Below are 12,294 nucleotides of genomic sequence, written 5' to 3'. Positions count from 1 at the left end.
TCCTCTCCCAAATTATTATTCTCTGTTAATATCACAAATTCTAGCTAATACAGAGCCAAAGGACTTCTTGCAGTATTGAAACAGCAAAAGATAGGTAAGTTAGACACAAAGAAGTGTCTTCCCATCACAAAGAAAACTTGGTAGTGTAAGTTCAAGTGGCCACTTACAGATTGGGGTCAAATTGCATTGAATTCAAACTCTTGGTAATTGTTTAACAAAAGAGATATGTTGCTACCACCTATGACCCCATTGCAGTGTGCCCAGATTCACTGGTTCTTAGTGCCTGCTACCTCCACAAACATGTCAAGAGTAATAGCTTGTGTGGAATATTTGCCATACTACTTGGGAAGTGTTCCTTTCAAGTCAGTAAGACAATACAGGGTAGTAAAGTTAATCACACAATGTCTATAAAATACTAGTGTAATAACAATGCAGATTTGAGGGACTGTGAAGACTCACATTCAGATACTTATAATAATAAGGAATTACAAACCAGCTACATTGAAGCTAAAGTTTCGATAGCTAAAATGGCATTGATGCTTTTGCAGTTCCACAAATTAAAAATAGGAACCTGCAGTTAAAGATAATTTTTACAGTCATATGAAATACATTGGTACTACTCAGAATCTTCAGGAAAATTTAAAATGTAATTTCTGAAATTAAAATGAAGGAATACTAAACAAAGGCACCAGGTGGGGACTCCTCTGTTATTTATGAGGTCACCAGTCAAACACCCATTCCCAGAAGGATATTATTGGTATTCCACTGGAGCAAAGGTAAATAAAAGATGAGGTGATAGAAATTTTTTATTCAAGACACTGAACTCCTCTGACATAGCAAATAAAATCAGAGTACATCTCAGCTGACTTGAATTAGTTGCAACAGGTGAAGATCTTTGGTACATCCATTTCTGACAGCAAACATAATCAAAACTTGGTTGAAGACCATCAAGACTTACAGAAACAGGAAGCCACTAAGGAAATGCAGTTGTTAATTATAGAAGAACCAGTGATATTTTAAATAAGCAGAAATAGAGTGATTAAGGCATAAATGAGTTTTCTGTGTTTATAGACAAGCAAGGAATTGCCAAGCAAAAGAAAAAGGGCCATTTTTTCAGCATTCAACAAAAAGAAAATAATATGATCGTTAAGAAAACAAACCTTTTATTACCAAAAAGTATCTGCAAACAGTGTAAAGTAAAAAAAAAAAAAAAAAAAGAATTTAACGTATTAGGATAGTATCAATTAACAACATTTAAAATGGTCCTCCTCCAGCAGGTGGCTGAGCTACGGGATGCTGTCAGTAAGCTGCAAGATGTCAGGAAAGCTGAGAGGAAGCAAGACTGCTTGCTCCAGGACCAAACAGCACAGGGGCCTCAAGATTCCCCTCTAACTCATGGAGGAGAGAAGGAGGCCATTAACCCGGGAAGCTGGGAATTAGTAACAAAAAAAAAACCAACAAAAGGAGGAAGAGAGCAATTAAAAGCAAGGGGCTTCCTCCTAAATCTGCTGTCCCCACCCAGAACCGCTTTGCTGTCCTGCAGGGGGCTGATGAGGAAACGCACTTTCACCAGAAACAGTCGGCTGGTGCAGTGGTACAGAAGATCTCTACTGGTGCCGCCAGGAAAAAGCAGCAGGTTGTAGTAGTAAGAGACTCTGCCTTGAAAGGGACAGAAGCGCTCATCTGTTGGCCTGACCCGGTCGCAAGGGAGGTGTGTTGCCTACCTGGGGCACGGATCAGGGGTGTTGCGGAGAGGCTGCCTGCTCTAGTAAGTCCCACGGACTATTACCCACTTCTAGTGATCCATGTGGGTGCTAGAGATATAGACAGTAGTAGCCTGAGGAGTATAAAGAAGGACTACAGAGCTCTGGGAGAGGTGGTCAGGGGCTCTGGATCTCAGATAGTCTTTTTGACAAGTCTCCAAGACACAGGGGAAGACCTTCCAAAGGCAAGGAGGATTGGACAGGTTAATAAATGGTTAAAAGGGTGGTGTCATAGTCAAGGGTTTGGGTGTCTTGGACATGGAGCCCACATTTGTAGGCCAGGCCTACTGGGGTCTGGTGGAGCTGCTCTGATAAAGAAAGGGAAGAGTGGTTTTGCTGGGAGGCTTGTCAGACTTGTCAAGGATGCTTTAAACTAGTTGTGTTGGGGGAGGGGAGCATCATTCCATCCCAACACACCCAGTCAGTTGCCAGCACCTATAATAAATGCTCAGAGCAATGTAGTGATATTCTAGCTGCTCCAGCCACTGAGCTGGCTTCATTTGGAGCTAGGATCAGATGCCTCTATACAAATGCCTGTAGCCTGAGGAATAAACAAGGAATTAGAGATGTGGGCACATCTACAGGGCTATGATATAATAGGCATCACAGAAACATGGTGGGATGGCTCCTTTGACTGGAGTGTTGGAATGGAGGGTTATAGGCTTTTTAGAAAAGACAGGCCTGGTAGGAGGGGAAGGGGAGTTGCCCTTTATGTTAGGGATAGGCTGGAGAGTATGGAACTCTGTCTGGGGACAGGTGAGCAGTTAACAGAAAGTTTGTGGGTCAGGGTTAAGGGGAAATCGGTGATGGGACACATTACTGTGGGGATATGTTACAGACTGCCTGATCAAGAGGAACCTGTGGATGAAGAACTCTACAGACAAATAAGAAAAGCCTCACGCTCACAGGCCCTTGTTCTCATGGGGGACTTCAACCACCCTAACATCTGTTGGGGCAACGGTACGGCCCAGCACAAGCAATCCAGGAGGTTTCTTGATTGTGTGGAAGACAACTTCCTTCTGCAAGCAATAGAGGAGCTGACGAGGAGAGGTGCCCTGCTTGACCTCGTGCTCACCAACAGGGAGGGGCTCGTTGGAAATGTGACTCTCCAGGGAAGTCTTGGATGCAGTGATCATGAGATGGTTGAATTTGAGGTCCTCAAGACAGTGAGAAGAGCGTGCAGTAAGCTCACTGCCCTGGGCTTCAAGAGAGCAGACTTTGGCCTCTTCAGGAACCTACTTAGCAAGGTTCCATGGGATATAGCCCTAGAGGGCAAGGGGGCCCAAGACTCTTGGTTAATATTTAAGGATCACCTGCTACAAGCTCAGGAGTGTTGCATCCCGACCAGAAGGAAGTGCAGCAGGAGGGCCAGGAGACCTCCTTGGATGGATAAGGAGATGCTGAGAAAAATTCACAAGAAAAAAGAGGCTTATAAAAGGTGGAAACAAGGACAGGTGGCCTGGGATGAATACAGGGATGTTGTCTGGGAAACTAGGGACCAGGTTAGGAAAGCTAAGGCCCAATTGGAGCTAACCTTGGCAAGGGATGTTAACGATAATAGGAAGAGATTTTATAGGTATGTAGCGGCTATAAAACAGACTAAGGACAATGTAGGCCCCCTCTGGAAACTTTCGAGAGAACTGGCTACACAGGACTTGGAGAAGGCTGAGGTTCTGAATGGCTTCTTTGCCACGGTCTTCACTGGCAAAGGCTCTGACCACAGCACCCGAGTCTTGTAAGGCGGATGCAGGGACTGTGAAAACCTAGACCTTGGGCCCACTGTACATGAGGATCTGGTTCGAGACCATCTTAAGAACCTGAATGTACACAAGTCCATGGAACCTGATGAAATCCATCCACGGGTCCTGAAGGAGCTGGCGAATGAAGTTGCAAAGCCACTGGCCATCATATTTGAAAAATCATGGCAGACAGGTGAAGTTCCCAATGACTGGAAAAAGGGAAATATAACCCCCATTTTCAAGAAGGGGGAAATGGATGACCCAGGGAATTACAGACCAGTCAGTTTCACCTCTGTGCCTGGCAAAATCTGGGAGCAGATTCTCTTGGAAGGCATGCTAGGGCACATGAAAAACAACAAGGTGTTTGGTGACAGCCAGCATGGCTTTACTAGGGGGAAATCCTGCCTGACCAATTTGGTGGCCTATATGGTGGGGCTATGGAACTGATGGACAGGGGTGGAGCAGTTGATGTCATCTACCTGGACTTGTGCAAAGCGTTCGACACTGTCCCACATGACATCCTTGTCTCTAAATTGGAGTGTCATCAATTTGAAAGGTGGACCACTTGGTGGATAAAGAACTGGATGGATGGTCGCACTCAAAGAGTGGTGGTCAATGGTTCAGTGTCTGGCTGGAGACCAGTAACGAGTGGTGTCCCTCAGGGATCGGTGTTGGGACCAGTCCTGTTTAATATCTTTGTCGCTGACATGGACAATGGAATTGAGTGTGCCCTCAGCAAGTTTGCCGATGACACCAAGCTGTGTGGTTCTGTTGATACGCTGGAGGGAAGGAATGCCATTCAGAGGGACCTTGACACACTTGTGAGGTGGGCTGATGCCAACCTCATGAAGTTTAACCATGCCAAGTGCAAGGTCCTACACCTGGGTGGGAGAAATCCCAGGCACAGCTACAGGTTGGGCAAAAAGGAAATTCATGGTAGTCCTGCAGAGAAGGACTTGGGGGTGTTGGTCAATGAGAAAATGAACATGAGCCAGCTGCAGTGTGCACTCACAGCCCAGAAAGCCAACCATATCCTGGGCTGCATCAAGAGGAGCGTGACCAGCAGGTCGAAGGAGGTGATCCTGCCCCTCTACTCTGCTCTCCTGAGACCTCACTTGCAGCATTGTGTGCAGTTCTGGTGTCCTCAGCATAAAAAGGACATGGAACTGTTGGAACAAGTCCAGAGGAGGGCCACGAGGATGATCAGGGGACTGGAGCACCTCCCATATGAAGACAGGCTGAGAATGTTGGGGCTGTTCAGCCTGGAGAAGAGAAGGCTGCATGGAGACCTCATAGCAGCCTTCCAGTATCTGAAGGGGGCCTATAAGGATGCTGGGGAGGGACTCCTCATTAGGGACTGTAGTGATAGGACAAGGGGTAATGGGTTGAAACTTAAACAGCAGGGGTTTAGACTGGATCTAAGGAAGAAATTCTTTACTGTTAGGGTGGTGAGGTACTGGAATGGGTTGCCCAGGGAGGTAGTGAATGCTCCATCCGTGGCAGTGTTCAAGACCAGGCTGGATGAAGCCTTGTGTGATATGGTTTAGTGTGAGGTGTCCCTGCCCATGGCAGGGGGGTTGGAACTAGATGGTCTTGAGGTCCTTTCCAATCCTAACTATTCTATTCTATGTTTTTCACCCAACTATATTTATCTAATAAAAGATACCTCTCTTTTATTTCAAAAATTTTTAGCCTTGAATTTTCTATAACTATGGTTGTAACAACCGGAATATCTCCAAAAGGAGTCAACATACAGAATATAGCTTTGATAAAATTAGACACAAAGGATTTGTTTCGGTATGATGATAAGTTACCAACAGAAACATGAACAACAACTCAGAATTCTTTAGAACCTGCATCAACAGCAAAGGATATTAAGATGTGTTTGTCACATGATGCAATTCTAGGAATAAAGACTGCCTGGAAAAGGTGTCAGCTAGTAATTAGTAACAAGCATATGAGAAACCATTAATGAAAACTATCTGTATGGATGGCTAGCTTCTCTACAAAAGAAAAAGACCGCAGCCTTAGAGGAAATACGTAATACCATAATAAAAATTGGTTTGTCTTATGTATGCTGTATTATGTTAAAACCAAATAGGTGATTGTTAAACTATATGATAATAGCTTATGGTGCCATTAGGTTTCATTTCAGTCATGTCAGATATGAAACAAATCTGTTGAATAGATGCTGAAAGTAAACCTTGGTAATAGAAGCAGATCTTGAGCTAGCAACACTGAAGTGCCAGTCTCAGAGCCCACTGCTGGGTATGCTACATTAGCCTGACCTTCTGAGTAAATAAGGTTTACACAGTCACCACCACGTCAATACCCTTGTCATTCGACATGTAATAATATCTGAACATGCTGGCCAATTTTTGCACTGAATTGTGAAATAATTTGGGTTGGATGAGTCCAACTGTTGAAGTATCCAAAGGCAAATTAATTTTAGCGTTGAATCACAAAGTGATTCAGAACGGATGAGACCTCAAGAGGTCATCTCATTCAACTGGTGAAGCATCAGTGGGTGAATGCATTTTTAACAAGTTTAAAAAAAATCTGCAATTAAAATACACATATACAGAGCTTATGCTTTGTATCAGCTGACTGACAAACTAAGACACACATACCTGTATTAACATACCTTTAGGTGAGTCATGGAACGTACCAATGCTTACCCAGATGGAGTGGCACCTAGGAGGAGTGTGTGGGGTATGCAGGATGAGTTAGGGCATTGAAGATACAGAACATACATCTTTATGAAAATAGTTTTTAATATTCTACTGTTCATACAATAAATTGTTTGCCTGAGGCATAATTGTAAGAACTGAAAACAGTAAGACTCATTAAATGAGAGGGCTGGAGAACAATAGCATAAAATCTGACATAGGCAACCTTCTCATTTCAGTTAAAAAGGCCACATTTCATTTCTGCCTACAAAAAACTTTCTAAAGTAATGATATTGACATTGTTTGTATACTAAAGGACCTGTAATCCGAAAGTGAATTTTTGTACAGAGTTTAGGAAGAATATTTATTTCTAAAAACAAAAGCTGATCATTTTTTTTACAAGCTTGTTTTTATTTCAGCCATCAGTTATCTTGTTACAGCAATAATCAGAGAAGCTACCACTTTCTACAAATGCTGAAAATTATTTGAATACAGAAATATGTATTATTTCTAATACAACACTCTTTTCTATCCCACATCTTTGAAATTTGCTGCTTTAGTGCAGAAAGCCTACTTAGAGGCTTCCCAAACAGTAATGCCCATTACAAAAAGAAACAAAACTCATCTCACCTTCATCACTGTCCTTTAAACTACAAATTACAGCTCCATATCATCTCTCTCAGACTTTGCTACTCTTCAGAATCTGATCATCTGGATTTAACAAGGGATTTTATCTATTTTTTGGGAAGCATGCAGGCTCCTCAAGGGAAGATTTTGACTTCTTTCTACCAGGATTGTTTCCCTTGCTTGGTGCTGGCAGTGGGATCACATAGTAATTCAGCTGAAGATGGAACCAGATGAAGATACCATCTGTTTCTCCTGTACTGAGTAACTGGATCAGACTCAAGTATGTAGCAGCTTTGGGTGTAGCTATGTCTACCCACAGCAGTTGATGCTATGCAGCATTTCTTCAGAACAGTTTAATCAGGTTGAGAATTTCTTTCGTAAGTGAAGCTAAATGTCAGGCTTTCTACTGATGTGTAGAGGAGAACACCTCAGAAATCCTAGACATTGGAGTCTGATCCTCACATGCTTTGATATGAACACTCAGAATGAAGGCTTTCCCACATTGTCAGCAGCATTATTGTGACTTTTCACTCCATAAGCTGAGTTTGTGCTGTTGTGTGCAGTGCTCCCATAGTGCTCTGGAGAATTCTGGTGCAAGACTTTCTCACTAATGTGCATTTCTTTACCCAGCAGGCTGTTCTGTGTCTTGAACAGTCTCCAATCTCACGGGATTCCAAACACCTGGAACATGTATCTGCCAAACTATGGCTGCTAGTCACTTCCACTCAAAAGCTGAAAGGCTTTTTGCTCTAGCCTGTTGACTTGTGGTTTACTAGGAGACAGAATTTCAAAATGCCTAGAACACTCTGTGCTTGGTAAACATCATACAAGCCTAATAATTTTTATGTTCCAAACTCTGTTAATAATGGTGTTAGTCTACCTTGTGTCTCTGCCTCTACCTTAGTGCTCTGTTGCTGTTGTGACAACAAAAGATTAATTTTCTAATGTTGCTCTTCAGAGACTTTAAGTATGTCTACATTGCAGCCAGAGCTGTGATTGAATCCTGCACAAATACAAGGCAGCTTTAACATAAGCATTTTAGGTTGGAAGTATATAGCTGAACTAGCAGGTAGACTACTTGCAGGCTGGAGATCCACTAGATTCTGTGTTGAGGTTAGCCCTGCAAACACACAGGGCACCCCTGAGACAGTGAGAAAATAATAAAGACTATCAGTAAGTATTCATGTGTTTCCGTGACCTGTATGAAGGAGGGGCAGAATGACAAATACTAAAATATTTTGGTGGTGAAAAAAAAGGACAGTGTTCTTGCAATTGTAAATCAGATACTTGATCTGATAACTGATCATGCTTAGAATCTTCAGCAATACAGAGAAAGCAATGAGGATTAATTAGAAATAAAAAAAAATTCCTGTCACTCCCTAAAGGTGTTGTCTTGATTGCAGATCAAGTTCCCTGTCTGATTAAGATAGCTTTGAAGTCACAAACAATGCAAACAAATTCTGATACTTTCTTGGCCAAGTGAGTATTTTTGTAACCTTAACAGATTAAATTCATCAGATTCAAGCTAAAACCTCTTGAGCGTTGGGTAGAAATGGTATACTTACCCCTTAATCATATAATTGAGTAATATAGGCCTGTTGCTCAATCTATTCTTAGCCTTTCAGAGAATGTATTTAGAAATTTTACCATCCAAAGTGTGACCAGAGGACAGCGAGGCTGTGCTTACAACAGCCTGTGAGGCTCATCTCACCCAGCACATAATGCAATGACATAAGTCCTGCAGAATCTTGCAGGGGTCAGATGGCCTGGAAACGTACTGGGAATACGAGTGACTCATCCAGTGTTCAAAGTCTTCCTCTCTCAGATGAAGGGAACAACAACTTATACGTTTATGGGAAATACCAGGATCACACATAAAAAAGTTAAGTGGTTGCTGTGAGCTGACCTTGACTGCCAGATGCCCACCAAGCTGTTCTATCACTCCCCTCCTCTGTTGGACATGAGAAGAAAAAAATATAGTAAAAGGCTTGTGGGTTGACAGAAGGATAAAGACAACAATTAGCATAACAGGCAAAACAAATTTGAATTGGGAGAATTAATTTAATTGATTGCCAATCAAATTGGAGTAGGATAATGAGAAGTACAAAACTAAAGGCACTTTCCCCCACCTCTTCCTTCTTACCGGGCTCAACTTCACTCCAGATTTCTCTGTCTCCTTCTCCCAGTGGCACAGGGGAACAAGGAATAGGGTTGTGTTCAGTTCATCAAACATCATCTTTGCCCCTCCTGTCTCCTCACTTTTTCCCCTGCTCCAGCATGGGCTCCCCTCTCCATAGGGCCACAGGTCCTGGCAGGAGCCTGCTCCAGTGTCTGGAGCATCTCCTCCCCTCCTTTTTCACTGATCCTGGTCTCTGCAGAGTTACTGCTCTCACGCTTTCTTTCTCCTCTTTCTGGCTTCTGTGGTGCAGCAGTTATTTCTCCTTCCTAAACATGTTACCCCAGAGGTGCTACCACTGTCACTGATGGGCTGAGCCTTGGCCAGCAGAAGGTCCACCCTGGAGCTGGCTGGCACTGGCGCTGTTGTATAGAGGGGAAGTTTCTAGCAGGTTTTCACAGAAGCCACCCCTTTAATCCTTTGCTACCAAAAGTTTGCCTTGCAAATCCAATACAGTGGGTCAAAAGCTAAGTGGTCTTCAACTCACTCTTTTCACCCAAAAGGCAATCTAGATTTCTTCATATAAATCTTTTTCCATACACTTGAATTGTATTAGTATAGGCTTGGTGTGATCTGGCTGATGGACCACGATTGTCAGACTAACAATTTCTCCATCAGTACATCAGGGATAAAGAGGATGGAACTTCCAAGACTAGCTAAAACCTTCTGAACTGTTTTCTTGTCATACATTCCACTGATTAATCAGAAGGAAGCCTACATTCACTCCCACAGGCACTGTGATTTCCTTTTTTTTAGACTCATGTAGGTATTTCTTCTCTTGTATCTCAGTGCTTGTTCCGTGGTTTGTGGCTTCCTTGCCCTGTTACAGATGCTCTTGATTGAGTTGAATTGTAGATGTGGCTAAATATATTGCTTCCTCTTTCCCTGTAAAATACCTACTAGTGCTCCACTACAGTCTTGATATCGCTTCACAGCTCAGTACACTGGGTTCAGAGCCAAGTAGGCATCTTATTTATTGATCAATATTTTGAGGAATCTCAAAATATGATGACTGAAGTTTTTCACTCTTGTCCTCAGCAAAAATATGACTTTTAGGGAACCATTTGATAAAATTTTGTTTAATGATGAGATACTAAGTATGGCAAAAGGTCATTATATCTCATTATAAATATTTCTTTCACCTTTAGAGAAAACACCAAGTATTATTTAAAAACTTTGCACTTTCAAAGCTACAAATTGTTCTATCATTAGGATCATGTTTCCTATCCCATATACTTGGGTGGAGCATGTAATAATATGGTTGCTGTAAACAAACACTGTAAACCACTAAAGAGAACTGCAAGCATTACCACTCCCAAATCATTCAGCCTGTGTCATGGTTTAAACCAAGTCCGCACAGCTCGTTCACTCACTCCCCCCCCTGGTCCCCCGACTCCTGGAGAGTTAGGAAGGAGAATCCAAAGCATGTAGCCCCCACGGATTGAGATAAGAACAGTTTAATAACTAAGGCATAACACAAATCACTACTGTTACTGCTGCTACAAATAATGATGATAAAGCAAATAACAAGTGAAGAGAATACAACACCTCACCAGCCACCGACCCATAACTCACCCCACCCTGCCCGACTGAGCACCGACGGATACCTCTTCCATCCCCCCCCCAGAGCTCCAGCCCTTCCGTGTCTCTCCCGGTTACCTCCTGGGCATGATGTGCTATGGTATGGAATACCTCTTTGGCTAGCCTGGGTCAGGTGTCCTGTCTCTCGTTCCTTCTGGCCTCCCTCCTCCCTGGCAGAGCATGAGCTCAGAAAAGGCCTTGGACAAACCAAACATTTGAGCAGCAACTCAAAACATACTTGCTATCAGCAACCGTTCTCAGCCCGAAAGTCAAAACACAGCACTGCACCAGCTACCAAGAAGGAGAAAAATGACTGCTCCTGCTCAAACCAGGACAGCCTGTAAGACAGAACTGCTCCAATTGTTTCTCTTGTTGCAAATTCTTTTCTATCTGTCACAGAGACTACTGATAACTTTCATGCAACTTAGTAAAATTCTTATTAGTCAAACTTAGAATTTCCTACTGCAATGGCTTGTTTAGATTGGAAAGGAAGGGTTTTGTATCATCTGAGCTTTCTTCTGCCTTTCACTTTAACAGACAAACTAACTTTGTCAGTATACTTGTTTAGCTGAAAGGGAGAAGATTAACTTGTATGAATAACTCTTTTCAAGGGAAGATTGTTTTATATTGAAACTACTAGGTCCTCTCAGCAGTAAGTGAAAGATTATATTACATGTTCATTTTATCACACATTTGTAAAGCTTACCACACAGTAATAGCTCCACATGTTCTACAACTGCAATAATATTTGATTGCAGAAAATTCTTCACTTTAGAGCCAGCATAAATATAAAAAGTATACAGTTTTTCTCCATAAAATGGATGTGCTCTATCACCTGCACTGCAGCTATACTGGTTTTGCTGTACCATGCAAGTCCCTGTCCTTGGAAACTAGCCCAGATCTTTTCTATCAAAGCTGTTAAGGGTAGGCACTTCCAGAATTTCAAGATACAACTGTTACTAGGAAGGATGCTTTCAGATGGATATTTCATTCCTACTAATTCATCACAAAGAGTCAACAGTGCTTTCATGCAGCCTACTTCTTGTTTCACTTCACACAGACTCTCAAAAATACTCTTAAAGCTTTTGCCAGAAAAAAAAAGACTCCCACTAACAACAAACTGACATTGCTATTTGGCTTGCCCACATTAAGATTTGAATTATACTACCAAGAGCAACCTATTAAAAATGCTTATCCCTCATAGCTGTGCTAAGCACAATACTCAATAGCAATTTCAGGACACCTAAAAGTACTCCTGATGGTGCTTTGAAAAGTGCTATTGAATGTCTCCTCCCCCCTTCATCTCAACTACCATGAAGAACTGTAAAGCTGGTTAACTGAGAATAATAGTCTTGTATTTGGACAGAAATCATCTTGCAACAGCAGCTGTTTCAAATTGATCAAACTTTAAATCAGGCTTCCCAGATGAGATGTTTTCTTCAAAACCACTTTGTACAACAACTAGTTTACCCAAGGTGTTCAAAGACCTAGATCCAGAAGGATATAATTTCAGTTCAGCCTGCAGCATACTGTCAGTCACACACTAGGTTCTCGAATGTTTGTTTGTACAAAGACTTACAGGAGTATTTCTGTTCTTGTTCACAATATCAGCACACAGAAAACAATTTATACAGCACTGGGTGGGATCACTTTGCAAGGGTTCAAAATACTGAATCCACAGAGGACTCAAACTTTTATATCCAACAATTAATAATCCACCTCATACATGTGCTTATGTG

This window comes from Melopsittacus undulatus, chromosome Z, assembly GCF_012275295.1.
Source record: "Melopsittacus undulatus isolate bMelUnd1 chromosome Z, bMelUnd1.mat.Z, whole genome shotgun sequence".
NCBI lineage: Eukaryota > Metazoa > Chordata > Aves > Psittaciformes > Psittaculidae > Melopsittacus > Melopsittacus undulatus.
The sequence above is the reverse complement of the archived record's forward strand: the minus strand, read 5'-3'. Positions refer to the sequence as shown.